Below are 21,475 nucleotides of genomic sequence, written 5' to 3' on the forward strand. Positions count from 1 at the left end.
ATATATAATATTACTTTCCAACCCCACCACCTCTCCCCTAATTGGAGTAAACTAGGCCTCTACTTCCAGCTTATACATACTATATACATTTTATGGACACAGTCAATTTTAGAATAATTATATTATGTTTGTTTTTACTCCTGAACTTCCTCTACCCTCAACCTCTCCGATCATTGTCCATCCGGTTTGCTTCTATATGCCATTTCTTTCTAACTGTGCTCTTTCACAAAATCTCTCAACCTATAACCTATATACTTATTATGGACACAGTATGCTTACATTATTAGTTATCTTGTTGTTATTAGTTGTTGTTATTTCCATCCTTCAGCTCCATTCAACACCACCCATCTATCTCTTAACACCATATTATTATATTGACTTCATCAAAACCATAGAAGGTACAGTACAGTACATATTATCGGACCTTAGGAGGGAAGGAATCCAGCAGTCAGCATCTATACTGTATGTCTTTTGTTCTATAATCTCTATGTTGATGATCTAAGCTCTTCTCTGTCTCTTTGGAAAAGTCAACATAAGTGGGAAATGAGTGGAAAGATCATGCATTTGTCTGAGAGCAGGGATGAAGGTAACCTAATCTACTAGACTGATTTGTGTGTGTGTGTGTGTGTGTGTGTGTGTGTGTGTACGTGCGTGCGTGTGCGTTTGTGTGTGTGTTTGACCAACAGGATGGACCACTCCTTAGTAAGGGCTAAGGGCTTCGACTTCTGAGGCGATTGTCTAATGTGGGATGGTCTGTACAGACTACTCCACTAAGCCATATACACTTCTAACATTACCACTCTCTGTAACAACACATTTTAAAATAACCTAATGCAAAGTCCTTCAATCTAAATGCAAAACAAGCATTTATTTAGTGTGAGGAAAAAACATCACATTGTAGAATATACTGTAGTAATGTTTCCTTAATCTTAAATTGAATTGCACTTCCATATTGTTTGTCTGTCTGCTTTGGAGAAATGGACGGCCTATTCCACAGGCCCAGTATGTTTTATTAATGGGGCTTAACAGTCCGCCTGCCTGGCTACAGTATTGCATTAGAAGTAAAAATGGGCTGCATAATACATAACTCTGAAGTGCTGCGTTTGAGTGACCTCTCTGATTGGCTGTGACAGTCACTGTCCCAACAAGACCCTAGCCAGATCCAGCCAATCAGGAGACTGTAAGTTCACTCTGGTAAACACAGATCAGAGATAACCAGACAGTTAATTCATTGTTTACTGAAAACCCTGGGAAGTTTAGCTACACCTTATTCTAGCAGTAGTGCACAGTTGTTTTGTGTATGTCTGTGTGGAGTGATCCTGATCTTGGGAAAACTGTTTTATTTGTTGGTGTGGTTATCAAGCTTAATTGCAGCCAGAGCTGATGGATCTGGCAGTCAATCACTAGCATATCTCCTTGTCTTTGGAGAATAGTGTAACCACATGTTGTTGACTAAATCGAATGATTATTATTATTTGCTTCGATTCAAAGCTTCAGAAAGGAATGCCCTTGGTCCATTACAGTATTCCATGTATAGGAAACAACACGGTATTGAATATGTCTTTTACTATGAAGAATTGCATGTAGATGCTCTGAGAGTAAGTGTGTTCCTGGCAAAGACAACACAAAGACCTTACCGATATGTTCCAGAAACACTTCACGTCTCCTCCCTGGTTTGGCAGACTGGACCAATCACAGACCATTATCTTTGCATCAGTGTCTGTGGTCTGGTTGAATCAGGGTGTACCCTGAACCACGATCACAATTCACATTTGTCATCATTTGGAGGGACAGTGAAATAGACAGAGAGCCCCTCTTTCCCAGATGGATTGTAAAATATTCTAAACCCTCTTTCCAAATTAGTTTGTTGCTGCCATGAACAGTGGAATTAATGTTCTTTCCCAGCTTCCCAGCCACCAGCTAACTGCGCTCCAATTGCTAGCTGCACTTGGTCCAAGCCTCAAGACCAATTTTCTTGACTGTAAAATGTCTAAAAATGTAAAGCAGGTTGTTATCATTATGTAATTATGGCACTTATGCTGTTCATCAGCCTGCCCTATGACGGTACCTTGGGTTTCTTGCTTGTATCACTCTTCAACTCTGGCAAGTTCATTCTTTTGATAAGTAAGTGTGCAGTAATCTGTTCATTCAGGAAATTCATCTGCACCACGTATTGTTAGATATGGTTTATCAGCAAATGCAAGGACAATCAATGCTATTTTACCCTACTGCAAACAGAGATCTTGGTCTGTGCTACAGAGTGTATAGACTCAATGAGTTCTGTAATAGGTGAGATCATCTGACATTGGTTTTTCTTCAATGCCTCTGTCAAAGGAATATTATAATATGCATTGTAAGGGTGTGTATGTGCTTGAGCATGTGATCTATTGTTTACCATTCACAGAAAGGTATCTAATGTGCATTGTTCAAGTGTTTGCATTTGCACGCAGAGTAGAATATCACACATAGCTTTGAATGAAACAACAGCAGTGCATCTGTCTGGTTTCTCCGGCAATATATACAAGTGGCTTGCGAAAGTATTCACCCCCCTTGGCATTTGTCCTATTTTGTTGCCTTACAACCTGGAATTAAAATAGATTTTTTGGGGGGTTTGTATCATTTGATTTACATGCCTACCGCTTTGAAGATAAAAAAAACAGAAAACTTGAGAGTGCATAACTATTCACCCCCCCCAAAGTCAATACTTTGTAGAGCCACCTTTTGCAGCAATTACAGCTGCAAGTCTCTTGGGGTATGTCTGTATAAGCTTGGCATATCTAGCCACTGGGAGTTTTGTCATTCTTCAAAGCAAAACTGCTCCAGCTCCTTCAAGTTGGATGGGTTCCGCTGGTGTACAGCAATCTTTAAGTCATACCACAGATTCTCAATTGGATTGAGGTCTGGGCTTTGACTAGGCCATTCCAAGACATTTAAATGTTTTCCCTTAAACCACTTGAGTGTTGCTTTAGCAGTATGCTTAGGGTCATTGTCCTGCTGGAATGTGAACTTCCGTCCCAGTCTCAAATCTCTGGAAGACTGAAACAGGTTTCCTTCAAGAATTTCCCTGTATTTAGCGGAATCCATCATTCCTTCAATTCTGACCAGTTTCCCAGTCCCTGCCGATGAAAAACTTCAACACAGCATGATGCTGCCACCACCATGCTTCACTGTGGGGATGGTGTTCTCGGGGTGATGAGAGGTGTTGGGTTTGCGCCAGACATAGCGTTTTCCTTGATGGCCAAAAAGCTCAATTTTAGTCTCATCTGACCAGAGTACCTTCTTCCATATGTTTGGGGAGTCTCCCACATGCCTTTTGGCGAACACCAAATATGTTTGCACATTTTTTTCTTTAAGCAATGGCTTTTTTCTGGCCACTCTTCCGTAAAGCCCAGCTCTGTGGAGTGTACGGCTTAAAGTGGTCATATGGACAGATACTCCAATCTCCGCTGTGGAGCTTTGCTGCTCCTTCAGGGTTATATTTGGTCTCTTTCTTTCCTCTCTGATTAATGCCCTCCTTGCCTGGTCCGTGAGTTTTGGTGGACGGCCCTCTCTTGGCAGGTTTGTTGTGGTGCCATATTCTTTCAATTTTTTAATAATGGATTTAATGGTGCTCCGTGGGATGTTCAAAGTTTCTGATATTTTTATATAACCCAACCCTGATCTGTACTTCTCCACAACTTTGTCCCTGACCTGTTTGGAGAGCTCCTTGGTCTTCATGGTGGCGCTTGTTCGGTGATGCCCCTTGCTTAGTGGTGTTGCAGACTCTGGGGCCTTTCAGGAACAGGTGTATATATACTGAGATCATGTGACACTTAGATTGCACACAGGTGGACTTTATTTAACTAATTATGTGACTTCTGAAGGTAATTGGCTGCACCAGATCTTATTTAGGGGCTTCATAGCAAAGGGGGTGAATACATATGCACGTACCACTTTTCTGTTATTTATTTTGTATAATTTTTTGAAAAAGTTATTTTTTTCATTTCACTTCACCAATTTGGACAATTTTGTGTATGTCCATTACATGAAATCCAAATAAAAATCCATTTAATTACAGGTTGTAATGCAACAAAATAGGAAAAACGCCAAGGGGGATGAATACTTTTGCAAGGCACTGTATAAATATAGCCTCTCTCCCAGTAAGCCTGTGTAAGGCCCGTGGGTCAAGCTGCCATATATGGGACCAGTGGTATGTCTTATTGAACATGTGTTATTTCTGTACCCTGCCAGCTTGGAGCACTGGGGGTACATTTTGTGCCCACCCCATTACAAAGCCCAACCCAGTAGTAGTAGACAGACCGACAGACAGATACCTCTCAGATCAGTCAGTCAAGTCCTCCCTGTTGCCTTGGTGCATTATCTCCAGTTACCCCACCCCTCCTTAAGACTTCCCATTGTGTGTTTCTTTACAGGCGGACCAGGGAGCCCTCCCTTTGTGAGCCAGTGGGCGTGTGACGTCACCGCTGAGAGGAGGGGCCTCCTTTCCCCTGTCTGGCCAATCCTCAAGCTCGGCGACTAGGTCACGTAAGAATCTCCCCTTTCAGGTTGCCATGACAACGTGCACTGGACCAGGCAGCATCTTACTGTGGTGAGAAGGGAAGACGAGGGAGGAGAGAACGAGGGAGGAGAGAACGAGAACAAACCACAAACAGAGGAAACACCTAAGCTCTTCAGCGGCTGCGCCTCTTCTCTCTGTAAGTACTGTCACCACTCTCTCCTACACATCCAGCACACTGAATTCCTTTTTGCTGCATATGTGACATTGTGAGTTTATCATTAGCAATGTCATACCTGGTACATGCCTTTGAAGATTGCAGGGATGACATTGTGCATGTTTCCTTTGTTACATGTGGAAGGTGTGTAGAGCTGTCTACCTTAGGTAAGAGTCCTTTGTTAGCAGGAGTCAGTGAGACTTCACAGTTGTTCTGTGTCTGTAATTTACAGATCTTCAGTGGAAAAGGATGCCGTACAACAAAAAAAAAGAGGGGTGGTTTCGTTAGAGTATAATTAGAGACAGTTAAATAATGTCACCTGCAGAGATCTGGGTGGATTCCTCTCTGATGTTTCTTAATGACTGTTATCCTCACAGTTGGTTGTGAATCTCCTCTTTTATATTAGCTCTCTTTATTAGCTCCTCACCCAGCAAAGTTTCCTCCTTTCAGTCTCAAATAAATTGGAGTCAGTCGACATCCTCAGGCCCCCTGTGGTTAGTTGAATTAGCAAACCCCTGCAAATACAACTAGGGCAACCTGTTCTGACAGGAGGCCCCATATGTGGAATGTCCTTGGAGGGAGGATGGAGACAATTATGTTATCCTTCACTATGGGAAGCACTACAGGTTTCTTCAAAGTCAAGCTATTGTTGTTGTGGCTGAATGTATTTTTGGTCCTATGGAGTGACCTTGTCCTGTGCTGTGACGTGACAGGTGTGGTGTGGTAATTTGGTCATTATGCAATCAGTATGTAACCTAAGATATGTGAGAGCAGCAATTTGAAATGTTGTCAACCCTAGCCAATGAATATGCTGTTGTAGGGTTGTTTCATAACATTACATAGCATAACATTATTGTCATAAAATATCATTAGTGTTATTATGCAGCGAACATGCAATCTACACACTACGGTACAGTCATTTCATTTATTGGACAGCAGGATTTTTCATAGAAGCTGGTTTCTCCCCTAATTGGATAACTATCATAGCTCTGTAAATGGCAACTAATGTAATGGGAAGATCAGAGTTTTCTGTTTACTTGACTTTATTTAATGGAACCGTTACACAGGACCGTGATTCACTGTGTGTTAAACGGGGAAGTTAAAAGGGTAATGGTTTAACCCACACATAAAGAAAACATTACTGAACTGGCTACTGTCCGTGTGTGAGTTTTTGAAGCCCCAGGAGCCCATGTCCCTGCCATTGTTCTGTAGGCCTACCTAAACCTCTATTAGATATCTGCATGATAAGAAATTCATGGAGGTAGCAGTGTGTGTGATCAGGGCGCTAAAGTGGCACAAAATATTTTGCTGTGCGACCACAAGTTTTATTTTGAGAGCACTGTGATACTAGGAAAAAATCTTCCAGATAATGTTGTAATGATAAGGCTTCGCGCTGAACGGTTGTTTCCTAGTGCTCTAGAGAAAAAAGCGAGTTCAGATTCGATAGCATCATGGTTGCACCATTACTACAGCGAAAACGGATTGTTTCTACCCGAACCAGGTCAAAAGATCTGTATCTGACCCATATTACATGTGCAACATTCTTATCCTCCTATAGCATAGCTGATCGCAGGGACCGCATTTTACATAAATAAACCATGTCGTGGCCAGTTCTAAAACTACTCGCGCGTTGTTAACCGTTTGTTTACACTTTGTTCAGTCATGTTACCTCATTGGCTAGCTTGCTAACAACCTGTTAACTTTAACAGTATATCCAAACATCTGGGGGCACACAATGAAAGGAAAAGGGATAGCTTTTTCAGGAGATAAATTATCATAGCAATGAATGAATGACAGATCTCTTGCATGTCATCATCACAAGACCGTTTTTAAAGACAGTGTACAATTTTCAATGTAATGCATCCCAAGAGAAGGATGTATTTGCAGACCGCAATTAGGGGCCTTTTCTGATATAGGCGTTTCTTGATATCAAGTTACACCCATTGATGCTCGTCATTGGTTGTGGCTGTTTCTTTTGCATCAGGGACAACAACTGTAGCATTCTAGCTAACCCTAACAACCTATTTATGCTTGATCCGAAAATGTGGTCGGAGGCGCCATATGGATGGTGTGACGTAATCGCGGAGTCACCAGAGGAACGCAGAGGCCAAATTGAGCTCTGTACCACGCCTCTCAAATTTTGTAACAATGCAGAGGGCTCCGTATAGACGGTAGGGCGGGAGGTCCTGTATAAACACAAACTCACTTCCTTGACAACTTCCTTCACAACAGCTCTGCGCTGCTCAGCGATGCCCTGAAAGGCAAACGCCATGCTCTATCAACTGAGCTACATCCCTGCCGGCCATTCCCTCCCCTACCCTGGACGATGCTGGGCCAATTGCGCGCCGCCCCATGGGTCTCCCGGTCGCGGCCGGCTACGACAGAGCCTGGATTCGAACCAGGATCTCTAGTGGCACAGCGTGATGCAGTGCCTTAGACCACTGCGCCACTCGGGAGACAAAGCCTGCTGCCTCAGTTTTGATGATGGCAATTTGCATATACTCCAGAATGTCATGAAGAGTGATCAGATGAATTGCAATTAATTGCAAAGTCCCTCTTTGCCATGAAAATGAACTTAATCCCCAAAAAACATTTACACTGCATTTCAGCCCTGCCACAAAAGGACCAGCTGCCATCATGTCAGTGATTCTCTCGTTAACACAGGTCAGAGTGTTGACGAGGACAAGACTGGAGATCACTCTGTCATGCTGATTGAGTTAGAATAACAGACTGGAAGCTTTAAAAGGAGGGTGGTGCTTGAAATCATTGTTCTTCCTCTGTTAACCATGGTTACCTGCAAGGAAACATGTGCCGTCATCATTGCTTTGCACAAAAAGGCCTTCACAGGCAAGGATATTGCTGCTAGTAAGATTGCACCTAAATCAACCATTTATCGGATCATCAAGAACTTCAAGAAGAGAGGTTCAATTGTTGTGAAGAAGGCGTCAGGGCGCCCAAGAAAGTCCAGCAAGCGCCAGGACCGTCTCCTAAAGTTGATTCAGCTGCGGGATTGGGGCACCACCAGTGCAGAGCTCAGGAATGGCAGCAGACAGGTGAGAATGCATCTGCACGCACAGTGAGGCGAAGAAGGGCAGCAAAGAAGCCACTTCTCAACAGGAAAAACATCAGGGACAGACTGATATTCTGCAAAAGGTACAGGGATTGGACTGCTGAGGACTGGGGTAAAGTCATTTTCTCTGATGAATCCCCTTTCCGATTGTTTGGGGCATCCGGGAAAACACCTTGTCCGGAGAAGACAAGGTGAGCGCTACCATCAGTCCTGTGTCATGCCAACAGTAAAGCATCCTGAGACCATTCATGTGTGGGGTTGCTTCTCAGCCAAGGGAGTGGGCTCACTCACAATTTTGCCTAAGAACACAGCCATGAATAAAGAATGGTACCAACACATCCTCAGAGAGCAACTTCTCCCAACCATCCAAGAACAGTTTGGTGACGACCAATGCCTTTTCCAGCATGATGGAGCACCTTGCCATAAGGCAAAAGTGATAACTAAGTGGCTCGGGGAACAAAACATCGACATTTTATGTCCATGGCCAGGAAACTCCCCAGACCCTAATCCCATTGAGAACTTGTGGTCGATCCTCAAGAGGCGGGTGGACAAACAAAAACCCACAAATTCTGACAAACTCCAAGCATTGATTATGCAAGAATGGGCTGCCATCAGTCAGGATGTGGCCCAGAAGTTAATTGACAGCATGCCAGGGCGAATTGCAGAGGTCTTGAAAAATAAGTTTTCTTTTGCATAAACTTAATGTAATTGTCAATAAAAGCCTTTGACACTTATGGAATGCTTGTAATTATACTTCAGTATACCATAGTAACATCTGACAAAAATATCTCATAACACTGAATCAGCAAACTTTGTGAAGACCAATACTTCTGTCATTCTCAAAACTTTTGACCACGACTGTAGGCTGTTTCTCTATCAATTTAAAAAATCGTATTTTCTGATGCTCCTAAATTTAATGTGGTGCTCCTAACTTTTTGAAGTTGGGAGCACCAGTGCTACCAATTAAAATGTTTAATTTAGAGCCCTGTGTGTGATTCATTTTGGTTTTGTAAGAGGCATTTTTCTTCATGCTTTTTCCAGTGGCTTTCAAATTCTTTGACCATGAAATGTTTTCTATTTTTATTGCTTACTTGTGAGGTGACAGTTTTATCACTTTGGGTGGTGGTTGTCAGATACCGTAGGCCTTTAGTGTATTATAGCATAGTTACCTGGTCATATATCTCTTCTCTATTACTTTATGGTTATCAAATCAAATCAAATGTTATTTGCCACATGCGCCGAATACAACAGGTGTAGACATTACAGTGAAATGCTTACTTACAAGCCCTTAACCAACAATGCAGTTTTTTAAAGAAAAAAGTTAAATAAAATAAGTGTTAAGTAAAAAAAAATTAAAGCAAATAACTAAAGAGCAGCAGTAAAATAAAATAACAGTAGGGAGGCTATATATACAGGGGGGTACAGGTACAGAGTCAATGTGCGGGGGCACCGGCTAGTCGAGGTAATTGAGGTAATATGTACATGTGGGTAGAGTTAAAGTGACTATGCATAAATAATAAACAGAGTAGCAGCAGCGTAACAGTGGGGGATGGAGGGGGGGGGTAGTCTGGGTAGCCATGATTAGCTGTTCAGGAGTCTTATGGCTTGGGGGTAGAAGCTATTGAGAAACCTTTTGGACCTAGACTTGCCACTTGCCGTGCGGTAGCAGAGAGAACAGTGCCTTGCGGTCGGAGGCCGAGCAGTTGCCATACCAGGCGGTGATGCAACCAGTCAGGATGCTCTCGATAGTGCAGCTGTATAACTTTTTGAGGATCTGAGGACCCATGCCAAATCTTTTCAGTCTCCTGAGGGGGAATAGGCTTTGTCGTGCCCTCTTCACGACTGTCTTGGTGTGTTTGGACCATGATAGTTCGTTGGTGATGTGGACACCAAGGAACTTGAAGCTCTCAACCTGTTCCACTACAGCCCCGTCGATGAGAATGGGGGCGTGCTCAGTCCTCTTTTTTTTCCTGTAGTCCACAATCATCTCCTTTGTCTTGGTCACGTTGAGGGAGAGGTTGTTATCCTGAAACCACACGGCCAGGTCTCTGACCTCCCTATAGGCTGTGATCAGGCCTACCACTGTTGTGTCGTCGGCATACTTAATGATGGTGTTGGAGTCGAGCCTGGCCATGCAGTCATGGGTGAACAGGGAGTACAGGAGGGGACTGAGCACGCAACCCTCAGGGGCCCCCGTGTTGAGGATTAGCGTGGCAGACGTGTTGTTACCTACCCTTACCACCTGAGGGCGGCCCGTCAGGAAGTACAGGATCCAGTTGCAGAGGGAGGCGTTTAGTCCCAGGATCATTTGCTTAGTGATGAGCTTTGAGGGCACTATGATGTTGAACGCTGAGCTGTAGTAAATGAATAGCATTCTCACGTAGGTGTTCCTCTTGTCCAGGTGGGAAAGGGCAATGTGGAGTGCAATAAAGATTGCATAATCTGTGGATCTGTTGGGGCGGTATGCAAATTGGAGTGGGTCTACGGTTTCTGGGATAATGGTGTTGATGTGAGCCATGACCAGCCTTTCAAAGCACTTCATGGCTACAGACGTGAGTGCTACGGGTCGGTAGTCATTTAGGCAGGTTATCTTAGTGTCCTTGGGCACAGGGACTATGGTGGTCTGCTTGAAACATGTTGGTATTACAGACTCAGTCAGGGACATGTTGAAAATGTCAGTGAAGACACTTGCCAGTTGGTCAGCACATGCTCGGAGTACACGTCCTGGAAATCCGTCTGGACCTGCGGCCTTGTGAACATTGACCTGCTTAAAAGTCTTACTCACATTGGCTACGGAGAGCGTGATCACATAGTCATCCGGAACAGCTGATGCTCTCATGAATGCTTCAGTGTTGCTTGCCTCGAAGTGAGCATAGAAGTGATTTAGCTCGTCTGGTAGGCGTGTGTCACTGGGCAGCTCGCGGCTGTGATTCCCTTTGTAGTCTGTAATAGTTTTCAAGCCCTGCCACATCCGACGAGCGTCAGAGCCAGTGTAGTACGTTTCAATCTTAGTCCTGTATTGACTCTTTGCCTGTTTGATGGTTTGTCGGAGGGCATAACAGGATTTCTTATAAGCGTCCAGGTTAGAGTCCCGCTCCTTGAAAGCGGCAGCTCTACACTTTAGCTCATTGCGGATGTTGCCTGTAACCATGGCTTCTGGTTGGGGTATGTACGTACGGTCACTGTGGGGACGACGTCATCGATGCACTTATTGATGAAGCTAGTGACTGATGTGGTGTACTCCTCAATGCTATCGGAAGAATCCCGGAACATATTCCAGTCTGTGCTAGCAAAACAGTCCTGTTGCTTAGCATCTGCGTCATCTGACCACTTTTTTATTAACCGAGACACTGGTGCTTCCTGCTTTAGTTTTTGCTTATAAGCAGGAATCAGGAGGATTGAGTTATGGGCAGATTTGCCAAATGGAGGGCGACGGAGAGCTTTGTATGCGTCTCTGTGTGTGGAGTAAAGGTGGTCTAGAGTTTTTTTCTCTCTGGTTGCACATTTAACATGCTGGTAGAAATGAGATAGAACGGATTTAAGTTTCCCTGCATTAAAGTCCCCGGCCACTAGGAGCGCTGCCTCTGGATGAGCGTTTTCCTGTTTACTTATGGCCTTATACAGCTCATTGAGTGCAATCTTAGTGCCAGCATCGGTTTGTGGTGGTAGATAGACAGCTACGAAAAATATAGATGAAAACTCTCTTGGTAAATAATGTGGTCTACAGCTTATCATGAGATACTCTACCTCAGGCGAGCAAAACCTCGAGACTTCCTTAGTAGTAGATTTTATGCACCAGCTGTTGTTTACAAATATACACAGACCGCCACCCCTTGTCTTACCGGAGTCAGCCGTTCTATCCTGCCGATGTAGCGTATATCCCGCCAGCTGTATGTTATCCATGTTGTCGTTCAGCCACGACTCTGTGAAACATAAGATATTACAGTTTTTAATGTCCCGTTGGTAGGATAACCTTAATCTTAGGTCGTCCAATTTGTTTTCAAATGATTGAACATTGGCTAACAGGATAGATGGAAGAGGCGAATGACGGGGATTTAGCACTTGTCGGGTGTCTGTAGGATATCCTTTGCGTCCGACTCGTTGAAGAAAAATCTTCGTCCAATACGAGGTGAGTAATTGCTGTCCTGATATCCAGAAGCTCTTTTTGGTCAAAAGAGACGGTGGCAGAAACATTATGTACAGAATACATTACAAATAACGCGAAAAAACACACATAATAGTACAATTGGTTAGAGGGCTGTAAATCAGAATTTAAAGCCAGGGCCATATTTTCTGCTTAACACATATTTCTTACATCAGCTGTCCACTGATATAACAGATAACAATGTCAATACCATAAGAAAGCCACCAGGTTGGTGGCAAGGTAATAAAAAATTAGCCTCTCACACACATGCCACGTAGCGTCGAGTCAACATTTCAAGTTGAAGTTCATGCTGTATCAATTTCAGTGGCAGAGATAGAGAACCTTTATCTATCTGTTCTGTACATTGATGCCAGCTTGGCTGACCACTGCGTTCAATGATAGGAGGTGACAGGAGAGTGTCTGCCTTTCTGGGACCTAGAGAGAGAGCAGCCAGAGTCTCTAATGTGCAGAAAGCTGATAGTGAGTGCATGTGTGTGTGTGTGTGTGTGTGTGGGGGGGTATGTGTGTGTAACAGGGTCGCCTCCTGCCAGCGTAACAATACACTCTGGTTTGTAGGGGGCTCACAGCTGCACACAATCCCCCTAAACATTCATGTTAGAACAGATAAGGGCCTATTTTTGACACGTTTATCTGGGCTTTATCTTAACAAGTCACATTTTGGAGTGGTCGCTGTCTTCTGATCCCCCATGTCCTTTGTGAACATTTGTACATTTGCAACCCAAGTCACTGATACAGAAGTGTTTCTTATTAAGGGCAGCCAGCACAAACGTTTATTTTGATTGGCGTCCCATCAGGTAGCCTGATTTCAGATCAACTCAAATTCTATTGGTCGTGTACACATACAGTACCAGTCAAAAGTTTGGACATACCTACTCATTCAAGGGTTTTTCTTTCTTTTTACTAATTTCTACATTGTAGAATAATAGTGAAGAAATCAAAACTATGAAATAACACAAAAGAGTGCTGAACAAATCAAAATATATTTTATATTTGAGATTCTTCAAATAGCCACCCTTTGCCTTGATGACAGCTTTGCACACTCTTGGCATTCTCTCAACCAGCTTCACCTGGAATGCTTTTCCAACAGTCTTGAAGGAGTTCCCACACATGCTGAGCACATGTTGGCTGCTTTTCCTTCACTCTGCCGTCTGACTCATCCCAAACCATCTCAATTGGGTTGAGGTCGGGAGATTGTGGAGGCCAGGTCATCTGATGCAACACTCCATCACTTTCCTTCTTGGTAAAATAGCCCTTACACAGACTGGAGGTGTGATGGGTCATTGTCCTGTTGAAAAACAAATGATAGTCCCACTAAGCCCAAACCAGATGGGATGGTGTATCGCAAAGAATGCAAAGACGGTTGGAACCAAAAATCTCCAATTTGGACCAAGGGACACATTTCCACCGGTCTAATGTCCATTGCTCGTGTTTCTTGGCCCAAGCAAGTCTCTTCTTCTTATTGGTGTCCTTTAGTAGTGGTTTCTTTGCAGCAATTCGACCATGAAGGCCTGATTCATGCAGTCTCCTCTGAACAGTTGATGTTGAGATGTGTCTGTGACTTGAACTCTGTGAAGCATTTATTTGGGCTGCAATTTCTGAGGCTGGTAACTCTAATGAACTTATCATCTGCAGCAGAGGTAACTCTGGGTCTTCCTTTCCTATGGCGGTCCTCATGAGAGCCAGTTTCATCATAGTGCTTGATGGTTTTTGCGACTGCACTTGAAGAAACTTTCAAAGTTCTTGACATTTTCCAGATTGACTGACCTTCATGTGTTAAAGTAACAATGGACTGTCGTTTCGCTTTGCTTATTTGAGCTGTTTTTGCCATAACATGGTATTGGTATTTTACCAAATAGGGCTATCTTCTGTATACCAACCCTATCTTGTCACAACTTAACTGATTGGCTCAAACGCATTAAGAAGGAAATAAATTCCACAAATTAACTTTTAAGAAGGCACACCTGTTAATTTAAATGCATTCCACGTGACTACCTCATGAAGCTGGTTGAGAGAATGCCAAGAGTGTGCAAAGCTGTCATCAAGGCAAAGGATGGCTATTTGTTTAACACTTTTTTGGTTACTACATGATTTCATTTGTGTTATTTCATAGTTTTGATGTCTTCACTATTATTCTACAATGTAGAAAATAGTAAAAATAAAGAAAAACCCTTGAATGAGTAGGTGTGTCCAAACAGTTGACCCCCCCCCTCCCCCCCAAAAAAAGAATCTCAAATATAAAATATATTTGATTTGTTTAACACTTTTTGGGTTACCACATGATTCCATATGTGCTATTTCATAGTTTTGATGCCTTCACTATTATTCTACAATGTAGAAAATAGTAAAAATAAAGACAAACCATGGAATGAGTAGGTGTGTCCAAACTTTTGACTGGTACTGAACGAGGGGTTAATACGGTAATTAATAGGAAGCTGTAACCTATAACAAACCTTGTTCAATCTCCTCAGGACTTTAAATGGCCCCACAAACCGCCGACCCAGCTTCCGGCAGGGCAGGCGAAGGGGCAGGTTTCGGGTCGAGAGCCAGACCCGGTCCCCCGGTGCATACACCGGGGCCTCACTGCGGTGGCTATCGGCGCTCGCCTTTTGTCGCCTGATTGCCCGCTGCAGGTGTACATGAGCAGCGTTCCAGGTCTCTTCCGAGCGCCGAAACCACTCATCCACCGCAGGAGCCTCGATCTGGCTCTGATGCCAAGGTGCCAGGACCGGCTGATAACCTAACACACACTGGAAAGGCGTAAGGTTAGTAGAGGAGTGGCGGAGTGAGTTTTGGGCTATCTCTGCCCAGGGGATATAATCTGACCACTCCCCCTGCTGGTCCTGGCAATAGGACCTTAGAAACCTACCCACATCCTGGTTAACTCTCTCCACCTGCCCATTACTCTCGGGGTGAAAACCTGAGGTAAGGCTAATCGAGACCCCCAGACGTTCCATGAACGCCCTCCAGACCCTTGAGGTGAACTGGGGACCCCGATCCGACACAATATCCTCAGGTACCCCGTAGTGCCGGAAGACGTGTGTAAACAGGGCCTCAGCAGTTTGTAGGGCTGTAGGGAGACCTGGCATAGGAATGAGACGGCAGGACTTAGAAAACCGATCCACAACGACCAGGATCGTGGTGTTCCCCTGTGAGGGGGGAAGGTCCGTCACAAAATCCACCGATAGGTGGGACCACGGCCGTTGTGGAACGGGTAGGGGTTGTAATTTCCCTCTGGGCATGTGTCTAGGTGCCTTACACTGGGCGCACACCGAGCAGGAGGAAACATAAACTCTCACGTCCTTGGCTAAAGTGGACCACCAGTACTTCCCACTAAGACAGTGCACTGTCCGACCGATGCCAGGATGACCAGAGGAGGGTGACGTGTGAGCCCAATAGATCAATCGATCACGAACCTCGAGCGGCACGTACATCCGACCCTCTGGACACTGGGGGGGAGTGGGCTCGGTACGTAACGCCCACTCGATGTCTGCGTCAACCTCCCACACTACCGGTGCCACCAGACACGACGCCGGAAGTATGGGAGTGGGCTCAATCGACCTCTCCTCTGTGTCATACAGTCGGGACAGGGCGTCTGCCTTAGCGTTCTGGGAACCTGGTCTGTAAGTGAGAGTAAACACAAAACGAGTGAAGAACATGGCCCACCTTGCCTGACGAGGGTTCAGCCTCCTCACCGCCCGGATGTACTCCAGATTACGATGGTCAGTCAAAATGAGAAAAGGGTGTTTAGCCCCCTCAAGCCAATGCCTCCACACTTTCAGAGCTTTAACCACAGCTAACAGCTCCCGGTCCCCCACATCATAGTTGCGCTCCGCCGGACTGAGCTTCTTAGAAAAGAAAGCACAGGGGCGGAGTTTTGGTGGCGTACCCGAGCGCTGAGACAGTACAGCTCCAATCCCAGCCTCGGACGCGTCCACCTCAACCTGGAATGCCAAGGAAGGATACGGATGAGCCAGCACCGGAGCCGAAGTAAACAGGTCCTTCAGATGCCCAAAAGCCCTGTCTGCCTCAGCTGACCACTGTAGACGCACCGGTCCTCCCTTTAGCAAGGAGGTAATGGGAGCCGCTACCTGACCAAAGCCCCGGATAAACCTCCGGTAGTGATTGGCAAAACCCAAGAATCGCTGCACCTCCTTCACCGTGGTAGGAGTCGGCCAATTACGCACGGCCGAAATGCAGTCAATCTCCATCTCCACACCTGACGCGGACAGGCGGTGTCCTAGGAAGGAGATGGATTCTTGGAAGAACAGACATTTTTCCGCCTTCACATACAAGTCATGCCCCAACAGTCGACCAAGCACCTGACGCACCAGGGACACATGCTCGGCCCGTGTAGTGGAGTATATGAGAATGTCATCAATATACACCACTACACCCTGTCCATGCAGGTCCCTGAAAATCTCATCAACAAAAGATTGGAAGACTGAAGGAGCATTCATCAAACCATATGGCATGACGAGGTACTCATAGTGCCCCGAGGTGGTACTAAATGCAGTCTTCCACTCATCTGCCTCCCGGATACGCACCAGGTTGTACCCGCTCCTGAGATCCAATTTCGTGAAGAAGCACGCCCCGTGCAATGACTCCATCATGCTTGCAATCAGAGGTAATGGATAGCTGTATTTGACAGTGATCTGATTTAGACCACGGTAGTCAATGCACAGGCGTAAGCCACCATCCTTCTTCTTCACAAAAATAAACTCGATGACACAGGGGAAGTGGACGGCCGAATGTATCCTTGTCTCAGAGATTCGGTGACATATGTTTCCATAGCCGCCATCTCTTCCTGTGACAGAGGATACACGTGACTCCGGGGAAGCGCAGCGCCTACCTGGAGGTTTATCGCACAATCCCCCTGTCGATAGGGTGGTAATTGAGTCGCCTTCTTTTTACAGAAGGCGAGAGCCAAATCGGCATATTCAGGCAGAATGTGCATGGTGGGAACCTGGTTTGGACTTTCCACCGTAGTTGCCCCTACGGAAACACCTACACACCTCCCCAAGCACTGACTTGACCATCCCTTAAGAGCCCTCTGTTGCCATGAAATAGTGGGGTCATGAGAAGCTAACCAGGGAAGCCCCAACACCACTGGAAACGCAGGAGAATCAATCAGATATAGACTAATTATTTCCTCATGCCCCTCCTGCGTCTTCATCCAGAGTGGCGCTGTGACCTCCCTAATCAGACCTGACCCTAAAGGGCGACTATCTAGGGCATGTATAGGGAAGGGCACATCAACTGGCACAATAGGAATCCCTAACCTACGGGTAAACTGACAATCAATAAAGTTCCCAGCTGCGCCTGAATCTACTAGCGCCTTATGCTGGGAATGAGAAAAAACTCGGGAAATACAATATTTATACACATATGCACAACAGTGAGCTCTGGGTGAGTTGGGTGCCTACTCACCTGAAACAGTTCACCAGTGCGCTGCCTACTGCCTCGACTCCTTGAAGGCCCTCCCCAGCACCGACCAGCAGAAATGATCAGTCTATAATTTTAATGGTAGGTTTATTTGACGGCCCCTCTACCGGTCTCCCTCATAGCAGCACCTCCATAGGGGTAGGGTCGAAGGTGCTGGGGGATGGAACGGACGGCCCCTGATCCGGACGTCCGCGGGTGGCCAACAGGTTATCCAGTCGGATTGACATATCCACCAGTTGGTCCAGGTTTAGGTTAGTGTCCCTGCAGGCCAATTCCCGACGAACGTCCTCCCTTAAGCTGCAACGGTAGTGGTCGATTAGGGCCCTCTCATTCCATCCTGCGCTGGCAGCCAGAGTCCGAAAGTCCAGTGCAAATTCCTGCGCGCTCCTCTTCCCCTGTCTGAGGTGGAATAGACGCTCACCCGCCGCTCTCCCCTCTGGTGGATGATCGAATACCGCCCTAAAGCGGCAGGTAAACTCCGCATAGCTTACAGTTGCGGCGTCTATTCCCCCCCACTCGCGTTGGCCCACTCCAGCACTTTACCGGACAGACAGGAGATGAGGGCGGACACGCTCTCGTATCCCGAGGGAGCTGGGTGGATGGTTGCCAGGTAGAGCTCTACCTGGAGCAGAAAACCCTGACACCCGGCAGCTGTACCGTCATAAGGCCCCCAGTGGGAGCGAGAGCCGAATCCCACTGGACCCAGATGGTGAAGAGATGGACATCGGTGTAGGTGGTTGTGTAATTGGAGGAGGTATAGGGATACCTCCTCTCTCCCATCGCTCCATAGTATTAACTACTCGTTCCATAGCGGTGCCGAGAGCCTGGATCATGGCCGCTTGTTGTTGGACGCGTTCCTCCATCGATCCGGCTGGCATAGCTGTACCTGCTGACTCCATGTTATGGTGCGTGTTTCTGTCAAGGCGTCAGTGTAATGCGGTAGGCGAAGTCAGGCGCAGGACACAGAGCTAATCAAAAGGCGTACTTTACTCGTAGGTAAAAGAATGAACAACAACCTCCACGCAGGGAGGGAACAAACCCGCACACTAACGACAACCAAAACATGAACAAACACGCACAACACACAGTGTGAGACAGAGGGTTAAATAGGGAAGACATAACTACATGATAGGAAACATGTGTGACTAATTAAGACAAAACAAGTCGAACATAGATACATGGATCGGTAGCAGCTAGTACTCCGGTGACGACGAACGCCGAAGCCTGCCCGAGCAAGGAGGTGGGGCAGCCTCAGCTGAATCTGTGATATCTATATATATGTCACGGATTCAGCCGAGGCTGCACCTCCTCCTTCCTCGGGCAGGCTTTGACGTTTGTCGTCACCGGAGTACTAGCTGCTACCGATCCATGTATCTATGTTAGACTTGTATGTGTATATATATGTGTGTGTGTATATAATTGTGTGTATAGACAGTATATGAATAAGATATGAATAAGAAAGGTGTGTACAGTGAGGGAAAAAAGTATTTGATCCCCTGCTGATTTTGTACGTTTGCCCACTGACAAGGAAATGATCAGTCTATAATTTTAATGGTAGGTTTATTTGAAAAGTGAGAGACAGAATAACAACAAAAAAATCCAGAAAAACCCATGTCAAAAATGTTATAAATTGATTTGCATTTTAATGAGGGAAATAAGTATTTGACCCCCTCTCAATCAGAAAGATTTCTGGCTCCCAGGTGTCTTTTATACAGGTAACAAGCTGAGATTAGGAGCACACTCTTAAAGGGAGTGCTCCTAATCTCAGTTTGTTACCTGTATAAAAGACACCTGTCCACAGAAGCAATCAATCAATCAGATTCCAAACTCTCCATCATGGCCAAGACCAAAGAGCTCTCCAAGGATGTTAGGGACACGATTGTAGACCTACACAAGGCTGGAATGGGCTACAAGACCATTGCCAAGCAGCTTGGTGAGAAGGTGACAACAGTTGGTGCGATTATTCGCAAATGGAAGAAACACAAAATAACTGTCATTCTCCCTCGGCCTGGGGCTCCATGCAAGATCTCATCTCGTGAAGTTGCAATGATCATGAGAACGGTGAGGAATCAGCCCAGAACTACACGGGAGGATCTTGTCAATGATCTCAAGGCAGCTGGGACCATAGTCACCAAGAAAATGATTGGTAACACACTACGCCGTGAAGGACTGAAATCCTGCAGTGCCCGCAAGGTCCCCCTGCTCAAGAAAGCACATATACAGGCCCGTCTGAAGTTTGCCAATGAACATCTGAATGATTCAGAGGAGAACTGGGTGAAAGTGTTGTGGTCAGATGAGACCAAAATCGAGCTCTTTGGCATCAACTCAACTCGCCGTGTTTGGAGAAGGAGGAGGAATGCTGCCTATGACCCCAAGAACACCATCCCCACTGTCAAACATGGAGGTGGAAACATTATGCTTTGGGGGTGTTTTTCTGCTAAGGGGACAGGACAACTTCACCGCATCAAAGGGACGATGGACGGAGCCATGTACCGTCAAATCTTGGGTGAGAACCTCCTTCCCTCAGCCAGGGCATTGAAAATGGGTTGTCAATGGGTATTCCAGCATGACAATGACCCAAAACACACGGCCAAGGCAACAAAGGAGTGGCTCAAGAAGAAGCACATTAAAGTCCTGGAGTGTCCTAGCCAGTCTCCAAACCTTAATCCCATAGAAAATCTGTGGAGGGAGCTGAAGGTTCGAGTTGCCAAATGTCAGCCTCGAAACCTTAATGACTTGGAGAAGATCTGCAAAGAGGAGTGGGACAAAATCCCTCCTGAGATTTACATTTACATTTTACATTTTAGTCATTTAGCAGACGCTCTTATCCAGAGCGACTTACAGGAGCAATTAGGGTTAAGTGCCTTGCTCAAGGGCACATTAACGTCATTTAGCAGACGCTCTTAGCCAGAGCGACTCACAAATTGGTGCGTTCACCCTATAGCCAGTGGGATAACCACTTTACAATTTGGGGTGGGGTGGGGGGGGGGGTAGAAGGATTACTTTATCCTATCCCAGGTATTCCTTAAAGAGGTGGGGTTTCAAATGTCTCCGGAAGGTGGTGAGTGACTCCGCTGTCCTGGCGTCGTGAGGGAGCTTGTTCCACCATTGGGGTGCCAGAGCAGCGAACAGTTTTGACTGGGCTGAGCGGGAACTATGCTTCCGCAGAGGAAGGGGAGCCAGCAGGCCAGAGGTGGATGAACGCAATGCCCTCGTTTGGGTGTAGGGACTGATCAGAGCCTGAAGGTACAGAGGTGCCGTTCCCCTCACTGCTCCATAGGCAAGCACCATGGTCTTGTAGCGGATGCGAGCTTCAACTGGAAGCCAGTGGAGTGTGCGGAGGAGGGGGTGACGTGAGAGAACTTGGGAAGGTTGAACACCAGACGGGCTGCGGCATTCTGGATGAGTTGTAGGGTTTAATGGCACAGGCAGGGAGGCCAGCCAACAGCGAGTTGCAGTAGTCCAGCCGGGAGATGACAAGTGCCTGGATTAGGACCTGTGCCGCTTCCTGTGTAAGGCAGGGTCGTACTCTCCGAATGTTGTAGAGCATGAACCTGCAGGAGCGGGTCACCGCCTTGATGTTGGCGGAGAACGACAGGGTGTTGTCCAGGGTCACGCCTAGGCTCTTCGCACTCTGGGAGGAGGACACAGCGGAGTTGTCAACCGTGATGGCGAGATCATGGAACGGGCAGTCCTTCCCCGGGAGGAAGAGCAGCTCCATCTTGCCAGGGTTCAGCTTGAGGTGGTGATCCGTCATCCATACTGATATGTCTGCCAGACATGCAGAGATGCGATTCGCCACCTGGTTATCAGAAGGGGGAAAGGAGAAGATTAGTTGTGTATCGTCAGCGTAGCAATGATAGGAAAGGCCATGTGAGGATATGACAGAGCCAAGTGACTTGGTGTATAGGGAGAAAAGGAGAGGGCCTAGAACTGAGCCCTGGGGGACACCAGTGGTGAGAGCACGTGGTGCGGAGACAGCTTCTCGCCACGCCACTTGGTAGGAGCGACCGGTCAGGTAGGACGCAATCCAGGAGTGAGCCGCGCCGGAGATGCCCAGCTCGGAGAGGGTGGAGAGGGAGGATC

General features: G+C 46.2%; 1 protein-coding gene across 2 annotated transcripts in view; it reads left to right on the forward strand.

Annotated features, from left to right (window-relative positions):
- Positions 1-21,475, forward strand: part of LOC121532284 (protein-methionine sulfoxide oxidase mical3a-like) — a 176,077-nt gene that overhangs the window by 32,086 nt on the left and 122,516 nt on the right. For both annotated transcript variants that reach the window (XM_045205019.1, XM_041838136.2), the window contains exon 2: positions 4,413-4,694. The gene's annotated coding sequence lies outside the window, so the exon portion shown is untranslated. The remainder of the gene's footprint in view (positions 1-4,412; positions 4,695-21,475) is intronic.

This window comes from Coregonus clupeaformis, chromosome 19, assembly GCF_020615455.1.
Source record: "Coregonus clupeaformis isolate EN_2021a chromosome 19, ASM2061545v1, whole genome shotgun sequence".
In the NCBI taxonomy this organism is placed as follows: Eukaryota; Metazoa; Chordata; class Actinopteri; order Salmoniformes; family Salmonidae; genus Coregonus; species Coregonus clupeaformis.